The sequence below is a fragment of the Artemia sp. Qi Xiang Cuo genome, chromosome 7, assembly GCF_049724085.1.
Source record: "Artemia sp. Qi Xiang Cuo chromosome 7, ASM4972408v1, whole genome shotgun sequence".
NCBI lineage: Eukaryota > Metazoa > Arthropoda > Branchiopoda > Anostraca > Artemiidae > Artemia > Artemia sp. Qi Xiang Cuo.
Window position 1 is genome coordinate 35,125,269 of NC_142800.1, and position 16,638 is coordinate 35,141,906.

The following is a 16,638-nucleotide window of genomic DNA, read 5'->3' on the forward strand; positions in this document are numbered from 1 at the left end:
CAGAGGGAAAGCCATCCGAGTCGTAGATGCGTTTATCTTGAAACAGGTTGGAAGAAAAAGGTATGATGTAGGAACATCAAAAAAAGGAAAATTATTGTTACTAAATGAATGAACTCGGGAAAATATTAATCCAGGATAAATTGAAAAAAAGACTTACAAAACAAAGCCTGGTCGAAATAATAGCCTATCTTGTGGAAAGCTGTTTATAGAAAATTTATTTTTGGAAAACGGTTATATATATAATATATAATTCGTATTGAATCATGTTGAAAAACGCATTTATTTTTATTGTGGAATCACAATATTTTTATGTAAATGCTACAAGCTAAGTTATAAATATTATATAATGTATTATTCCCAAGGCAATACAAATATGACCCCGAGTAATTATTTTTGGGTTTGTGAAATTAAGAAGTTACTGTTATTTTTAATACATAATTGATACGGCACCTAGTAATCACATGGTATGTGACAAATATACTAATATATCTATAAGGGCTTTTAGTTTCACGGAAAAGGTGAAACGTTGAAGAAAATCAACACAAGACTCCCAAAAAGCGGCCAAAAACATCAGAGTAAATGTCAGGATTTTTATTCCTGGAAAATAACTCAAACCCGATTTAGTAGCTTTTACTGGGCTCTCCTTAAATATCAAATACCAAAATACATTATTAGGCTAGAAATAAATCAGTAATACAAACTTTTAAAAAAGGGTACCCTAATCAATAATCTTTTATAAAATCCTCACATTCTTTAAACAAATGTTGGTGCCTAACACGTAATTGCTTTTGGATCAAAGAAATAGTATTCAATCTTAAAATAGGGCGGCACGTTCTTCATCTGAAATCAAAGTATAATGGTCCAATTATCATTTTCCAACCCCAATTTACCCAAGTTTACCGCAAAGGACGGTAGTTTTATGGTCAATTTGTCAATAGGATTAAAACCGTCGAAACCTGTCAATTGTAACTGATATCTCTGTTATCTTAGTGATATACTAACTGGTAAATTGACCATTTTGGCAACTTGATCTATATTTGTTCAATTGAATGACCATTGGCTATCTTGACGGCTGATAGACAACCTCACAGCGGGGGCTGGAACCACATGCAGATTTATATAGAGCGGTATCGCTTGGAAGCGTGCTGCAAAGTCTTTAGTTTGGTGAGGATCTTTGGGTAACCTGAAACCTTGAAAAATTGGTTTATGTCCCTCCTGTCAATCAAACGTCTAATGATGTATTTAACAGACTGTATTGGTTGGAGATAATAGATGCAAGAACCATTATGTGAAATGAGACGAAGCTACCGAGCCCACCTTTAAACATATCCTTGAAATCAAGGCCGTATCTACGGGAGGGGGTAGGGGGTTTTACCCCCCCCCCCGAAATGTTTGTCCAACTCGTTAAAATGTAACAAAAATGCATATAATCAAATTATTAATGGGGTTTTAAAGTTTTTATGTGTAACCCCCCTCGTATAAAAAATACCCGCTCCGAACAAAGATCTTGGATAAAGCCTAGCTTGAAACAGTTAATTTATATATTAAATCAAGAACATTAACCTATATTAATTATCTACATATTTGTGGTAGTATTAGTAACTGCTCTGAGTAAAAATAGAGATTTAAAAAATGTCGACAGTAAAAAAATGGAACTGATAGCATTGTACTCATACCAGCCAGTAATTAATTTGGGGGCAAAGACTGAGAAACAGAGAATTGGCTAGTTATGCTAACGTATAGGACGTTAGCGTTAAAATTCTTAAGATTTTACGAGGGCACGAGCCCAAAGTACACGCTTGACTTGCCCATACACACAAGCAAGGGGAGAGGGTTTCCTTTCCCCTAATAATAAGCCAAGGACCCAAAAGGAAAGAGTTCAAATATGCGAAAGTCTGATTATACCCTAACCTTTTGCGAATTATGTTTATCTCCTAACAATCCTCTGGAAAATACTGCGATCAACCCACACGGCGGAGTGTACCATGCTTGTTTATATTACAAAAAACTACTATAATTACGCTTTTAAGGTTTATCAAACAGTTCGTGGTAACGAACTGTAGGCTAAGTAAGGAGCGACCCGGCTCAATAGCAACCGAAACTCTAAAAACGGTATTTTGATACCAATAGATACATCAAAAGAATCAAGTTTTCATGCTGACTTAAAATATATAAGTTTCATTAAAATTAGTCTTAACCATCAAAGGTTACAAGCCTCAGAAAAAAACACCCCTTAAAGGTCATAGAATCTTAATGAAAATGACACCATCAAATTCAGCGTATCAGAGGACCCCATCGTAGAGGTTTCAAGCTTCTATCTGCAAAAATGTGGAATTTTATATTTTTTGCCTAAAGAAAGATCACGGATGCGTGTTTATTTGTTTTCTTTTTTTTCACAGGGGTGATCGTATCAACGCAGTGGTCCTAGAATATCGTGAGAGGGTTCATTAGAACAGAAATTAAAAGTTCTAGTGGCCAATTTAAGTGACAAACAATTAATTGGAGGGCAACTAGGCCCCAACCCCTTTTCCCCCCAAAAAATCGTCTAATTAAAATTTTGAGATATCCATTTTGATCATCATAGTTGAAAGGCCCAATAACTATGTCTTCGGATATAGTATGACCCCTCCCCCCAGCCCCAGGGAAAAGGTTTTTAAGTTAAAAAAATTACCTATTGTTTACGCATAGTATTTGCTATTGGGAAGCATGCACACATTCAGAAGCGTCGTTTGGTGGGGGCATGGGGGGACAGTTGCCCCACTCCCAATAATGTGGGAAAAAATTATTATATATCCCATGCCCCTTGACTACCCGAATATGGACCCTCTTGTTCCCCTCCCCCCCCCCCAAAAAAAAAGAAAATATTGGAGATTCGCCCCTGCATACATTTTAGGACGGGAAGACGAATTTTCTGCTTTTTTTACGGTGGAACTTTCGATGGGGAGGGAAGTTTCCAAGGGGTGAACTTGTCAGAGGAAGTTATACACTGGGGGAATTTGCGAGAATTCCTATACAAAATTCTTTTTTTATTTCTTGCCTTTTCTTTTCCGTCTCAATTTTACGCATAGAGTTGTTAAGGGTAATGGTCATGGGTAAATTTTCACCGGGATTGAATTGTTTAGAGGATATGTCCGTGGGGAGGGTATTTCTTCATGGAGGTGAGGTGAGATTTCCTGGGATTATTTAAAAACGATCAGAAATTAAATAAAAAAAACAAGTTTTCAACTGAAAGTAAGGAGCAATATTAAAACTTAAAACGAACAGAGATGATTACGTATATAAAGGGAGTTGCGCCCTCTTCGACACCTCACTCTTTACGCTAAAGTTTGAATTTTGTCCCAAATCTTTAGGAACGACTCCTGAAACATCACAAGGGTCGTTTAATTGGATCAATAAAAAGTTTGTTTCAAAGCTACTAATAAACTTTCGCGTAAAGAGCGAGGTGTTGAGGAGGAGGAACCACCTTCATATACGTTATAATCTCTGTTCATTTTAAGTTTTAATGTTGCTCCTTGTTTTTGAAAAACTTGTTTTTTTATATTTAATTTGCTTAGAATCGGTTGTAAAATTAGAACAACACCCAAACTAAGTGGATAAACCGTGAAAAACAACACTGCGATAATTGCTTCAAACCTTAAAACAGAGAAACCCTAAAGAACACAGACATATTATGCAAGAAATCCTACATAACTGTTTATATATAATATATAATGACTATTTATGAAAGATTGCACTGTTTTTGAACCTCCGTGCAACATGGCATCAGACGCACCAATAGAGAGGGGGAACTAATGTGTGATGCCTCCCCTATTTTTTGCCCCTTTTTGTTATAAAACGTAAAAATACTTTATTTTGGTATTTTCATTGAAAAAATCGAAAATACAACTAAATTACTACCTTCCTAATTTTTAAAACGTATTTTTTTCGGATCCTCATTTAAAACAACTTAAAAAATAATCGATGCACCTCCCCACTATTGTTGCTAATTGCCCCCCCCCCCCGAGTGTAATCCTACTATACAGCTGGCATACCTATGACTCAGAAGTGGAAATTAAAATCGGCATTTTGAAAAAAAAATATCTTGTCTTACCAGTATGATGGTGAAGCAGGGATACCATTTCAAATGTTTTGAATGCCGAGAGCCAAGAATATGTCTAAAGGGAGATTAAACAAAAGAGAACCCTATTGTACACTGGTTTAAGTAGGTAGGCCTACACGGAATAATTTATTTGCCAATGACTACAACTCCCCCCCCCCAAAAAAAAAAATCTGAAGAAATTTAGCTTAGTTCCCTGTGTTTTTGGTAGAGTTCATCAGCTTTTTGGCGTTTTCAAGTTTGGCTCCACCTCCAAAACGATGTGCCCTCTAAATAAACTCTTGTGTTCTTGCTTGCTCAATTATCTGGACATCTTCCTGACATACTCTTAATACATACATGAACGACATTTAAATTTTATAGAGGCTAATTTTTGTCTGTTTAAGGCTTCATTTAATTGAGAAAGCCTTCAACTACGAAAAAGTAAAAAAAATACCTAAAAAATTGCTCCAAATCTGAAAACTGGAATAGCTCAAGCAAACGGCAAAAATTCCTCCAATTATAAATTCCAGTACTAAGATGAGATCAGAAAATGGAATGCACACTTTCTAAGTTTTCTCTTTTACTGGTATAAAAGATAAACAACATTTGGTAATTTCCTTTGGCATCCAACTAAAGTAAAATGTATAATTTAAACGAATAAAGAAGCCTAGCTGAGTTTTAGCTCTTATTTTCATTTGTCTAATTAAATAATAAAAAAAAAAAAAAAAAAAAAAAAATTGAAATTGGGTTTATTTTTACCAAAAAAGCCGTTCCCAACTGAAATGAAATTGACATAATTGAATCGATTTTGATCAAAATGGAAATAAATAAGCGCAAATTATCAATATCATAGACAGACCAATAGCGCCAAGGCTTCCACTATTTGTTTTTTTTATTATTTTTTTTCTCCTAGCCACATCGCATGAAAGGGGTAGTCGTTCAGACTTTTGAGATGGTTTATTTCATAAGAAATGTAAAGCTCAAGTGCTCTTTTTAAGAGTAGAAAAGGATTGGAGGGCAACCAGCTCCTCTCCCGTGCTCTTTTTCGTTATTTGTTCCCCAAATCCCAGCCACACCTGTCAAGAAATGTGACGAAATCTTTGAGATAACCATTTTGTTTAAAATAGTCGAAAGGTACAACAACAACAAGTATGCTTCCGATGATGACATGACCCTCCCCAACTCTCCAGCTCCATAGCCACTAAGGCTATAAATATTTAAGTTGCTAATTGTTTTACACAAATTATATAGTGCCACAAGGGGTATATTCGATCCTGGGTATCCAATTAGCTTGACACTTTTAGAGGTTTATAGTCGCGGGGGTAATAGAGATCATACGTTTTGTTGGGAGTGGGCGTATTAGGGGCCCTGAAATGGACCAAATACTTTGTGTTCCTTATTTTTTGTATTTCGAGTGAGTTCTTACGCATTTTTTTTCTAGGCCAAGAGCCCCAGAGTTTCCCAAAAGTATACTCTGAGAACAACAAGTGCACATGAGTAAAGCAAGAAACGATATGTGTACCTGAATTTTCAAATTATTTACAATATCTGGTGAACGGCTAAAGGGATTGAGTTCAAACTTTGAGGAATATTGGAGGGGGGGGGGTCAATTTGATTTAAATTTTGACTTGGGGGGAATTGAAAGACACTATATGTATATAGGCCATCGAAATAGCCTGTTTTCAATAATCGAGAAATGCTTGGGACATGGAATGGAAACTGTCAGGTTTTGTCGGAGAAAGTAAGGAGCCACGAAGGCCAAGGACATTGTAAATTTAATGTTGGGGGCGGGGGAAGGGGCTAAATAATATTTGACTCCAGTCTGAACAAAATCAATGGTTTTGCACTGGAAGCTCCTATAGAACTTATAATTTATGCTCAGTTAAGTAATAAGATAAATCAAAAGATGTTATGTACTGCCAGGTTGTCAGAAAGTCGTATCTGCAATATCTCAGGAACGGCTAAGAGTATTATGTCGAAACTTCGAAGGATATTAGTGACAGAGGGAGGGGGAGGGTTTAGAAGTCACTAGTCTCAAATCCAGACGAAAGTAACGTTTTTGCACTGCAAGGTCCTACGGGACTTATAATTCATGCCATGTTGTTAAAAGGGTGTATCTGCAATAAACCGAGAACAACTTAAAGTATTAAATTGAAACTTACAGAGATTGTTTAGGAGGGGGAGGGACAAGTGGACGTTGATTTATGACTTGGAGGATAGGTCAAAACTAAATCAAAAGAGACTATTGTTCGAAATAGTCAAACGGTTCCATAAATATGCCTTTGGGAATGATATGACCCCACAACCACTGGGGCAAGGGTCGTAAATTATACAAGCTGCTAATGGTTTAAACATATATTTAGCTCGGGAATGACTCTGGGGATTGAGTTGAAACTTTCAGGGAGTCTCTGGGGAGGGGGCCCAGTGGGGTTTGAATGTTGACTTAGGGGAGGAGGAAGGGGTAAATCAAAAGACACTCTGTGCGTCCAGGCTATCAAAATAGTAGTCTACAATAAGTCAGGAATGGCTTGGTGTATGAAATTAAAACGTACATTGTAGGTACTCTTTATAAAAGAATGAAAAGGGTTGGACAGGGGAAGAAATCATGCGTGCAGTGGATATCAAAATAACATATCTGCAGTATCTAAGGTACGTCTTGGTTATCGATTTGAAATTTTCAAGGGATATTGGGGGGGGGGCTTTGCAGGAAGGTAACTTTTAAAATGATTTTTGGTTTGTGATGCCTGAAATTATGTATATTTTTAATCCACTTGAATAATATCCCCCTTCCCCTACACCCTAAATTCCATAGTTATTGAAATTAAATTTTTTATTTATCTATTATTAAATTTGTTTCAAATATGAGTCAAAATTTAAATTTCTAGTCAAGATTTTAATTCTTAAGCAGGAAAACCGAAAAAAAAACTTAGTAGATTTTCTTTTTTCTAGCCAATAAGAAATAGATATTGAAAACGAACAGAAATTGACTAAGAAATACTTTTTTCAAAAAAGAAGTGATGAAAAGTAAAAAGCCATATTAAACCAATGACAAGCAGAAAAATCCATATAATGATCGAATAGTTCGTGGTAACGAACTGTAAGTAAGGAGCGATTCGGTCCAATAGTAACCTAAACTGTAATAAACAGAATTTTTATAACAGTTGATACATAAAAAAAATTGAATACAGAAAGTCAATACATAAGCAAAATTAATTTAAAGCAAATGATTACAGTCTAATAAGTATGAAGCTAATAATAAACTAATACGCAATCCGATTTTCAAGAAGATAATTTTTCCTTCAAGTTCTAAGAATTCAAGGAACTTCAAATCCCAACCTCATGAGGCAAAGTATTAACTCGGAGGTACTAGGCGTCCAAAAGTACAACTCAGTCCATTCAAAGCATACAAAATCGTAGAAAAATTTTGTGTGCAAATTAAATAAAAAAACAAGTTCTTTCCAACTGCAAGTAAGGTGCAACATTAAAACTTAAAACAAACAGAAAGTATTATTTATATAAGGGGTTTTCTCCTATTTTAATACCTCGCTTTTCACGCAAAGGCAGTTTTTTTAGCACTATTAAAAAAGCTTCTTATTGTTCTAATGAAACGACCCTTGTGTTTCAGGAGTCGTTTGGGACAAAAAGCTAAACTTTAGTGTAAAGAGCAAGGTATTAAGAAGGGGGAAGACCCCCTCATATACGTAATCATTTCTGTTCGGTTAAGTTCTATTGAGATATTGATATCAAATATCTATTTATGCCAAAATTCCGTTTTTTAGGGTTTCGGTTATTATTGATCCACATCGCTCCTTACTTACAGTTCGTTACCACGAACTGTTTGGTTTTTCAAAGAGTAATTCAAACAATACTATTAAAAATATATACAATTTTATGTATATAAAATGAATATACACATGTGTTTGTTTATATACAATTTCCCATTTTTCACTAGCCTGATATCTCTTGCTTTCTACTAAGCTACTTTTCTTTCCCGTAAGATGGAATAGTTGTCATGAAACAGAGAAAATTCTAGCATCAGATTAGAAAATGTATAAATAAACTAAAATAAAATAACTTAAAAGAAATACCATAAATTGATCTTTCTTGGAAGAGATAAAAATAACCAAATGCAGGAGCGAAGCCAGTATTCACGTTCAAGGGATCGAGGTAATTCCAACTCATTTAGGGTGGAATTAACAATTGAAGAGGTCTTTATGTTTCAATTGTATAATCAAAAAAAAAGTTTTATTTTCCCCTTTTTGGGGTTGATTTTGGTGGAGCACAAGCCACAAAAAAATGAAAATAACGGAATCATATGGAAATTTTAATAAAAGTTGGAAAACCTTAACATTTCAGAGGACACCAGAAACCTCCGAATTCTTCTCCCTTAAGACCAACAGTATACCATCAATGATACTGTTTAACTGTAAGTTAAACTTAATATAAAATTAAAATCAAGTAATATTTAAAATCTCCTCCCACACAAACTAGTTCTAAGAATTTCATCATATGTCAGCCTGCTTGATGAAGCAAATTTTACAATGATGTGTGCATACACTCTCAAGTATAATCTTAATAAATTGATTTTTTCTTTTAGATGATATTAAAATGTTTCTGAATGGTGGTCATTGTTCCCCATCCAACAAATACATATCCATACAACTCCCCGAACACAAATTCTCACTACACAGCTTTACCTACACTCGAAACTCCCAATTCAAACAACACTTCCCTCCACAACCCCTCCTATCTACACATTTTACGTTTCAAAATTCTCAAGCAACTCAGCTGCAGCAACGCCCTCATTATTCAAGGAGACAAGGTATATTAGAAGATCTCTGAAAAATTTGTCCTTGAGCAGTTCAAAAATAAAAAAAAACTTACACTTCTTTTTCTTTGCATTCAGCTAACTGTTATTAAATTTTTGGCCCTATATTTGTAATTGGTGACACCAAAAGCCACTTTGGTCAAAATGAAACCTTATTTATGAAATATTTACTGAGCATGTCTACTTTTCGACTATGGAGCGTTATGTCCTCCCCAAAGGCATAGTTATTGGACCTTTCAACTATGCTGGAATAAAATGTTTTCTTTGATCAGACGTCTTTGGGGGGAAATGGGGGTGGGACAGGTGATAGTTGCCCTATATTCTTTTTAGTTGCTCAAGAAGGTGCTAAAAATTTTGGATTCCTTCGAACGAGCCTCCTCTTGATCTTCTAGGACCTTCTAGGACCATCTTCTAGGACCTTCTAGGACCGTACTTTTGACACGATCACCCCTGGGGAAAAACAAACAAATAAACAAACACGCATCTATGGCCATTCTTCTGGTAAAAAGTACGAATTCTATTTTTTTTTTAAATAGGAGAAACCGCTACAATAGGATCCTCCTATAGAAAGAATCGGTTGGTTGTGATTTTCATTAAGATCGCTTGACTTTTGGGGGTGTTTCGCCCTTTTTCGAAAATCAGGCAAATTTTCTCGTAGCTTTTAATTGGTAACATTAAACTTAACGCATTTTATGCATCTGGTATAAGCATAAAAGGTCAATTCTTTCGATTTACCTGTTGTTATCGAAATACTGTTTTTAGAGTTTCGGTTACTATTGGGCCGAGTCACTCCTTACTTACAGTTCGTGTTAACGAATTTTTTGATTCTAAATCATGTCATTTAGCCTCGTAGTTAACATGTTCACACACTCTTGAGCACAAATTATAATGGAAACTGGAAGCCTTTTGTGAATATTAAAGAAAAAAAAAACAAGTTGTTTTTAACTGAAAGTAAGGAACAGAATTAAAACGAACAGAAATTATTGCGTATATGAAAGGGGCTGCCACCTCCTCAACCCCTCGCTCTTTACGCTAAAGTTTTTTATTGTTTTAAAAAATAAAGTTGTGAGAAAGAGTCAAATTTTAGCGTAAAAAGTGAGGGATTGAGGAGGGGGCAGTCCCTTTCATATACGGAATCATGTTTGTTCGTTTTAAGTTTTAATGTGGCTCCTTACTTTCAGTTAAAAAAAACTTGTTTTTTTATATTTAATTTCTGAACGTTTTTGAGTTAATGCGGCTTTTATTTTGGCTCACCGTACATGAATATAATCAACAGGAAATTTGCATTAATTTTGGAAATTTGCAGAAATTTGCATATTAATTTTACTTTTTTTGGCTAAATGGCTTTCTCGAAATTTTGTTCTGACGTGACTTACAAATTAACTTACTTAACAAACTTCTATATTCGTATATTTTTATTACCTATATTAGGGGGTTCGCTCCCTAGTTAATACCTCCCTCTTTATGAAAGTTCAAATTTCGTTCCAACTCTTTAAGAATGACGCCTTAATCCCAAAGGCCGTTAATTTGAATGAATAGCTCTGATGAAAGTAAAAATAACAACTTTAGCTTAAAAAGCGAGGTAATGAGTAGGGAGCGAACCCAATCATATACGTATTAATTTCTTTTCTTTTTAAATTTTGATGTCGCTTCTTACTTTCAGTTGAAAAAACTGTTTTTTTTTTATTAATTAATGTCTGATCTTTTTTTTAAATAATGCTGGGAAATCCGGTGCCTCCTTCATAGCAATGTTCCTTCCCCCATGAAAACTTCCTACATGGAAAGATGCTCCCACGTAACACCCGACCCCCCCCCCCCCCAACTAGCAAAACACCCCCTGAAAACTTATTTATCTTCCCAATAACCAATACTATATGTAAACATTGGACGAAGTTCATAATTTGCAGACCTTCCCCCGAGGACTGTGGGGGGATTAAGTCATCCTCAAAAACATAGTTATTGTATTTTTCGACCATGCTGAACAAAATGGTTCTCTCAAAATTTTGATCGGATGACTTTGGGAAAAAAATGAGCGTGGGAGGGGGCCTAGTTGCTCTCCATTTTTTTTTGTCACTTAAAATGGGCACTAGAGTAGTATGCGCCTTCTGGATTTTCTTGAAGCTATAGCAATTTCTACGTTATTCTATAGAAGCTCTACATCTTTTCAAAGAGAGTGACTATCCCCATGCAAATAGGTAATACTTCTACAAGACATTACACCTTTTCAAAGAGAGTGAGTATAACTTGATTGGTGATAGGGATTTGAATAAAAGGAATAGTTTTCTTTACAATTCATATTAGTAAGAGAATTGAATTCAAAGAAAATAGTTTTTTGAGAGGATATTAGTAGAGAAAAAATGAGTGGTGCATTTACATAATTGGAGATTAATGATGGAGCTGACAACAGCAGCAACGATATACGAGTACCCAATATGGCTGTGGAAATAACCACTGGTTGTAGACTATGTCTTGAATGGGACACTATGTATGCTAGATACGTGATATCATTAAGCAAATTTAAGCAGGAGGAGCAACTATGTTTTGCTGGAAAAGTGAATATTCTCCATATAAATAAACTTTGATCAGCATTAGATGTCCTATCGAAATATATTGATGAGAACAAAATGCATCAGTGATTATTATTGTGATTATGTTCAATAAAATTGTTTCTAAATCAATGGTATTTTTTTTCTTTCTATAGCAGTCTAGCGTATATTTTTTAGAGTACAACAAATTCTAGTTAGTCTGAAGTTGGTTGTGAGAGAGTTAGGACTCTAAAAAAAATTGGATAGATTCGAGAAAGAGCGAATCATGGGGAATCTAGTTCTTATGGAAAAACGTTTGATTCTAGATGACAATTTTCTAGAGCTATCTATTCAAAGGAAGATATTTTCTCTTCCTTTGCATAGCATAAATGCATAAATGCATTTTCCAAATGCATTTACACAATTTATTGATATATTGATCACGACACGGCAAAATGATATTGTGGATATGCTTTTAAACATTAGTTTAGAAATTTAGGACTTTTTTTTCATGAGAAAGATGGTGTTCGAGGATGATTTACTCCTCTCTCTCTCTCTCTATCTCAGATATTTTTTTTTGTTGCTAGCTCAGTTTCATTGTGGCAGTGAGAGTGTCAACACATGACAAAATTTTCCATACAAGTCCCCTATGTATATACACACTGGGCAGCTGGCCATTATGTGAGAATTGCACAATGATTGATGAGTATGATGAAAAGTTCGGATTATGCAACCCGTGTAAATTGCATAGATGATATGCTGTACAAATTAAAGGTCGTAATTCCTGTCTTGAAGAGGTGTGTGACTCTCATCCTAGAAGTCACGTATGCTCCAATTGTCACTATGATAAATGTAATCAGTGGGAGAGTGCATATCCAAGTGTGATTGGGAAGAATCCTAACCGTGATTTTATTCTATTGCTACGAGATTGGTATCGTCGTGGTTTTAGACTGCTCTAGGAGGAGGAACTGGGTCAGCGATTCAACTGTTGGAACAACAAAAGAATATGGTTTCTACGTAATTGTTTTGAAGACAATGGGAGTTATAATTATAAACCCACTGATTTTTATATGGCTGTGAGGGAATGGGATTCGACACTTGAGAACACTCTTTACGAAATTGATTCAAATAAGAAAATTGAGAAATGTGAGTTCTATAGAATGAATAAGGATAGTTTCATTAACTATACAAAGAGATATGAAAAGAGTGAAGTCACACTCTACTGTAGAAAATGTGACCCTTACATTGCAGTACATCAAGATCAGTACGCGGTGAATTCAGATAATATACCTGCACTACTTGTTGTCGACAAATACCTAGTAGTGGATAAAATATAAAGAGTAAAAAAGTCGTTTTATCATGTATATAATTTTTTTTTTATTAATAAACAATTTCACATACATTTGTAGAACATTTTATTCGTAGGGCACTAAAATCAATATTAAATACGCTTGTAAGTATATTTTCTACTAGAAAGTCGTTCAATCGAGGTAAGTCAACGTAGATGTTGAGAAACTGCTTGTAGGTGTAGCCACGACATCTGAACATGAAAAAGAGCAGTGCATGAAAACCACAGGTCTTAGTCGTTAAATCTTTTACTCCTTGGTGATTTTGAATAATGGTTTTCCCATTGCTTTCAATAAAGTTGCTGATGTATGGAGCGTAGAATTTATACGATAGGCCAAGAGGATCAAAAAATTTAATATTCTTCGCTGTTTAAAAGATGCATAGCCAATGACCGGTCTTCAAAGTCGACGGACTGCTATTAACAATGATAAGGGTATTGTTAACACTTGGAATTTTTTCAATGAAGTCCGAAGGTATGCAATAGGACTTGTACTGAGACATGTATGGATCCATACTAAATGCATTGATTATTTGGTTTGTGTTCATGGTGCTAGGTCTAGTAGAACACTGCCGTCGGGTGTGATTTCCCAATAGATTTCAAATTGACTCAGTGATATTAGCGTGATTTTCTCAGTCAGAGCATTGGCAAACGTACAATCTAAACCTATATTCCCAACACATACTATGCTCATATTCTGCGTGCCTGACAAATCCACAACAAAAACTCAATGAGTTTTTGAAAACATCGAATCGGTTATTCTATTTTCAAGTAATTGAGTCATGATTTTGGGATTGCAAGGTCAGCTCCTAGAGAGTTATATAGAACTTCTGGTCAAATGATAGAGTGTGCAGTGGAATACCATTCACTTTGCACACAAGGCTAGATAGACCGAAAAAATTAAAATCATGGGGGGATTCAGTCCAGGATCCAACGGCACTGCCACTCTTTACAAAGGCCAAAGCCAATTTTGATGGGATTTCTCCATTGATAAATGATGAATCGCTATAGCTAAGAGAGCCAGTGGCAATCTGACGTTGATTGGTGATTGTATGGGGACAAGAAGCTTAATGTTGTTACCATTGGCTCTTAGCTTTTCCACTGCCAATGCAACAGAGCTCGTAACCTGTTGTTTTCGGACGTGGAGCATTGCCGATGTGATAATGAAATTTTCATCGGGTGTTGCAGGAAGTGTTTTTCTCAAAATGAAATTCGATGGTGCCATCTGTAACTTTATGTCAATCTTGACATTTGGGGGTAGCCATTGTGATACATAGAATATATCAATAATAAATGTTCTAATCAGATGATGTTCCTTGGACGCTGCAGTAGTCAGCTCACCGTATGTATCAGCAACTGTTCAAGAGTAATAGCCTAATAATTGTCCTCTCAACTCTGTGTACGCCTTCGGCGCCATCATAATGAATTATATGTAGCTTGCATTGTCTGATAAATTATGGCTAGTGCTCACCAATGTTCCATTAATAAATACATTAATTTGTTTGAATAGGTTGTGTAGAATACAGTTTTCATAGGAGAGACCATCGCCGGCATTTGGAGTCGTATTATCTGACTTTTTCTTCTCCAAAACATTTAAATCAATAAATGTTGACGACAAATCAATGAAATAGTCCTCATGTGAAAATTTTTGAAAGTGTATATTTTCCGAGAAGAGCTGTTGGGGTTGAAATTGTTCATAGTAGCCATACTTGATACTAACATCAACGTTTTCAGCATTGAATATATTAAATGAGGAACTAATTGATGGATATGATTCCTTGTGGGGTAAATAAGTCATCTTAAGAAAAGAAATCCTTCTTTGATCTAATAATCTATTTCTTTTTCTTCTTCTGTCGATTAGCCTTCGTTGTTTTAATCATCAAATTACTTTTTGATATCCTTTGCTTCCTGCCTGGGTGGAGACTGATGAGTGATTGACGCAGACGCATCCTTTTTTTCAATCCTTCCCCGTTTTGTCGTTTCAATCCCTCCCCATTTTGTAGTTGCTCACCAACGGCTCTTGCTGAAAATCTACTATTTTGCTCAAAACTCTCCTTGAAATTCATGCCTGACCCCCAGTCCTGTAGCGTGGAGGCAGCAAAATTTAATGCAGCAGGCGCAAGATATTTTTCTGGAAAGGGGTAGTGCAGAACGAAATAGCCTGGCAAACCAGCTACCAAGACCAGAGCCAGACATTTTAACACGCCCCTTGTAGTAGTTCAATTCATTGCCTTTTTAACGTGGACTCAAAGCACCAGGATAACAATCAATATCGGGACAGACAAATGAAATTCTTCTATTGTTCATTTTAGTTGATTGTGCTATCGTTGACAATGGGTCGAAAATTAAGTGTGATTATTGCTAAGCCTTTGGGTATTGCTAGAGGATCACCCAATTTGCTTTTTAGTGTTAACTGGCAGATTTCCAAATACTAAGTTATTAGAGGATCATACTGAAGATGATATATATTATAGTGATAAACATGTTAATGAGTTTTTTTCTGCTTGAGAGCACATAGTAGGGGGACATTTTAGTTACCGACTCTCGACGTCTCCACAAAGGATGCATAGAGAAAAATGCTAGATTCCGAGGCAAAACCAGGTGGATAATCAGCAAAAATAACTTGATTCACCCCGTAAACGGAGCTAATATTTTCCCAATTGATTAAAATTTATTTAAATCCAAGAGCATATCGCAGATTATCACTGAGAAAACTTATTTTATTGTCAACCGTTGAGGTGTATTTAATCCTATCATGTTCCAATGAATAATTGGAAGTTATTGAATCATTCATGTGATATAAGATTTTCTATTGACTGTATTACAAAAATATCCCATAGTATCGTATCCAATATATTTTAATTTGACATGAGTATATTCGCTAGGATTAAGTGCTTCAACCCATTCATAGCCCACTCGAATGGTATAAATTTTATTTTATACACGCGAACGTTTCTCAGGATTCAATTGTTATTCTAGAGAATACAATCGAAAAGGGCCATTTTATTTACGTCGTCAAATTTGATGGCGGGTGAGAGTTCTTTCCGTAAATCCCTTGTTATATTCAAGTCGTTGTAGAGAGGATCGGAAACGTTGGACATGAAAGTTACATAGAAATCATTGGGCATTGTCAATATCTTCAACACTGATCCAAGAATCAAAATTAGGGTTTTATCCTAGCCACCGAAAAAGTATGTGTTTCTCACCCCTGCGAGTATGTGTCTTTATATCTTTTCAATTTGATAGATTTCACTAGCATTTTTAACTTTTTCTAGTTCATGGTCATAAAAGCCACCGAAAATCTCTTCATCTTTGGTATCACGCAGGCGATAAGTTATGGCTTTAGTGTCTAGGATTTTTGCCACTTTAAAAATTTCTGTGGACCACAAGTAATTCCCCTTTTCAAAAACATTAGTTGTTCTATTAGTTTGAACAGTATCACCAACATTGAATTTATTTTTCTTCTTGACAACCGATTCATTTGAATATTGTTTAAGAAAAATGTCAATTTTATCATGATCAGAAGGATGAAGATCCGTTGGCTTACAATTGGAGAATGATGGAGGAGCTCGTAAATTATACATCAACATGATTTTATCTAGATCGTAAATTAAGGCCGATGCACTTTTTAATGTAAAATATCTTGAAATTAAAGGCCAAATAGTTCTGATCAATCATTCGGCTAATTCAGCCTTAATAGGACTTTGACTATGATAGCAAAATGTACTAAATTTCTCAGGAACTTTTGTAACATGGGGATTAACAAATTCACTACCGCGATCCGTTTGAATTTTTTTTTTGCAACTACTTTTGTAGAACTCCTTCAATGACCCAAGCAACATTCAATCGCCTCGTCCAGTGC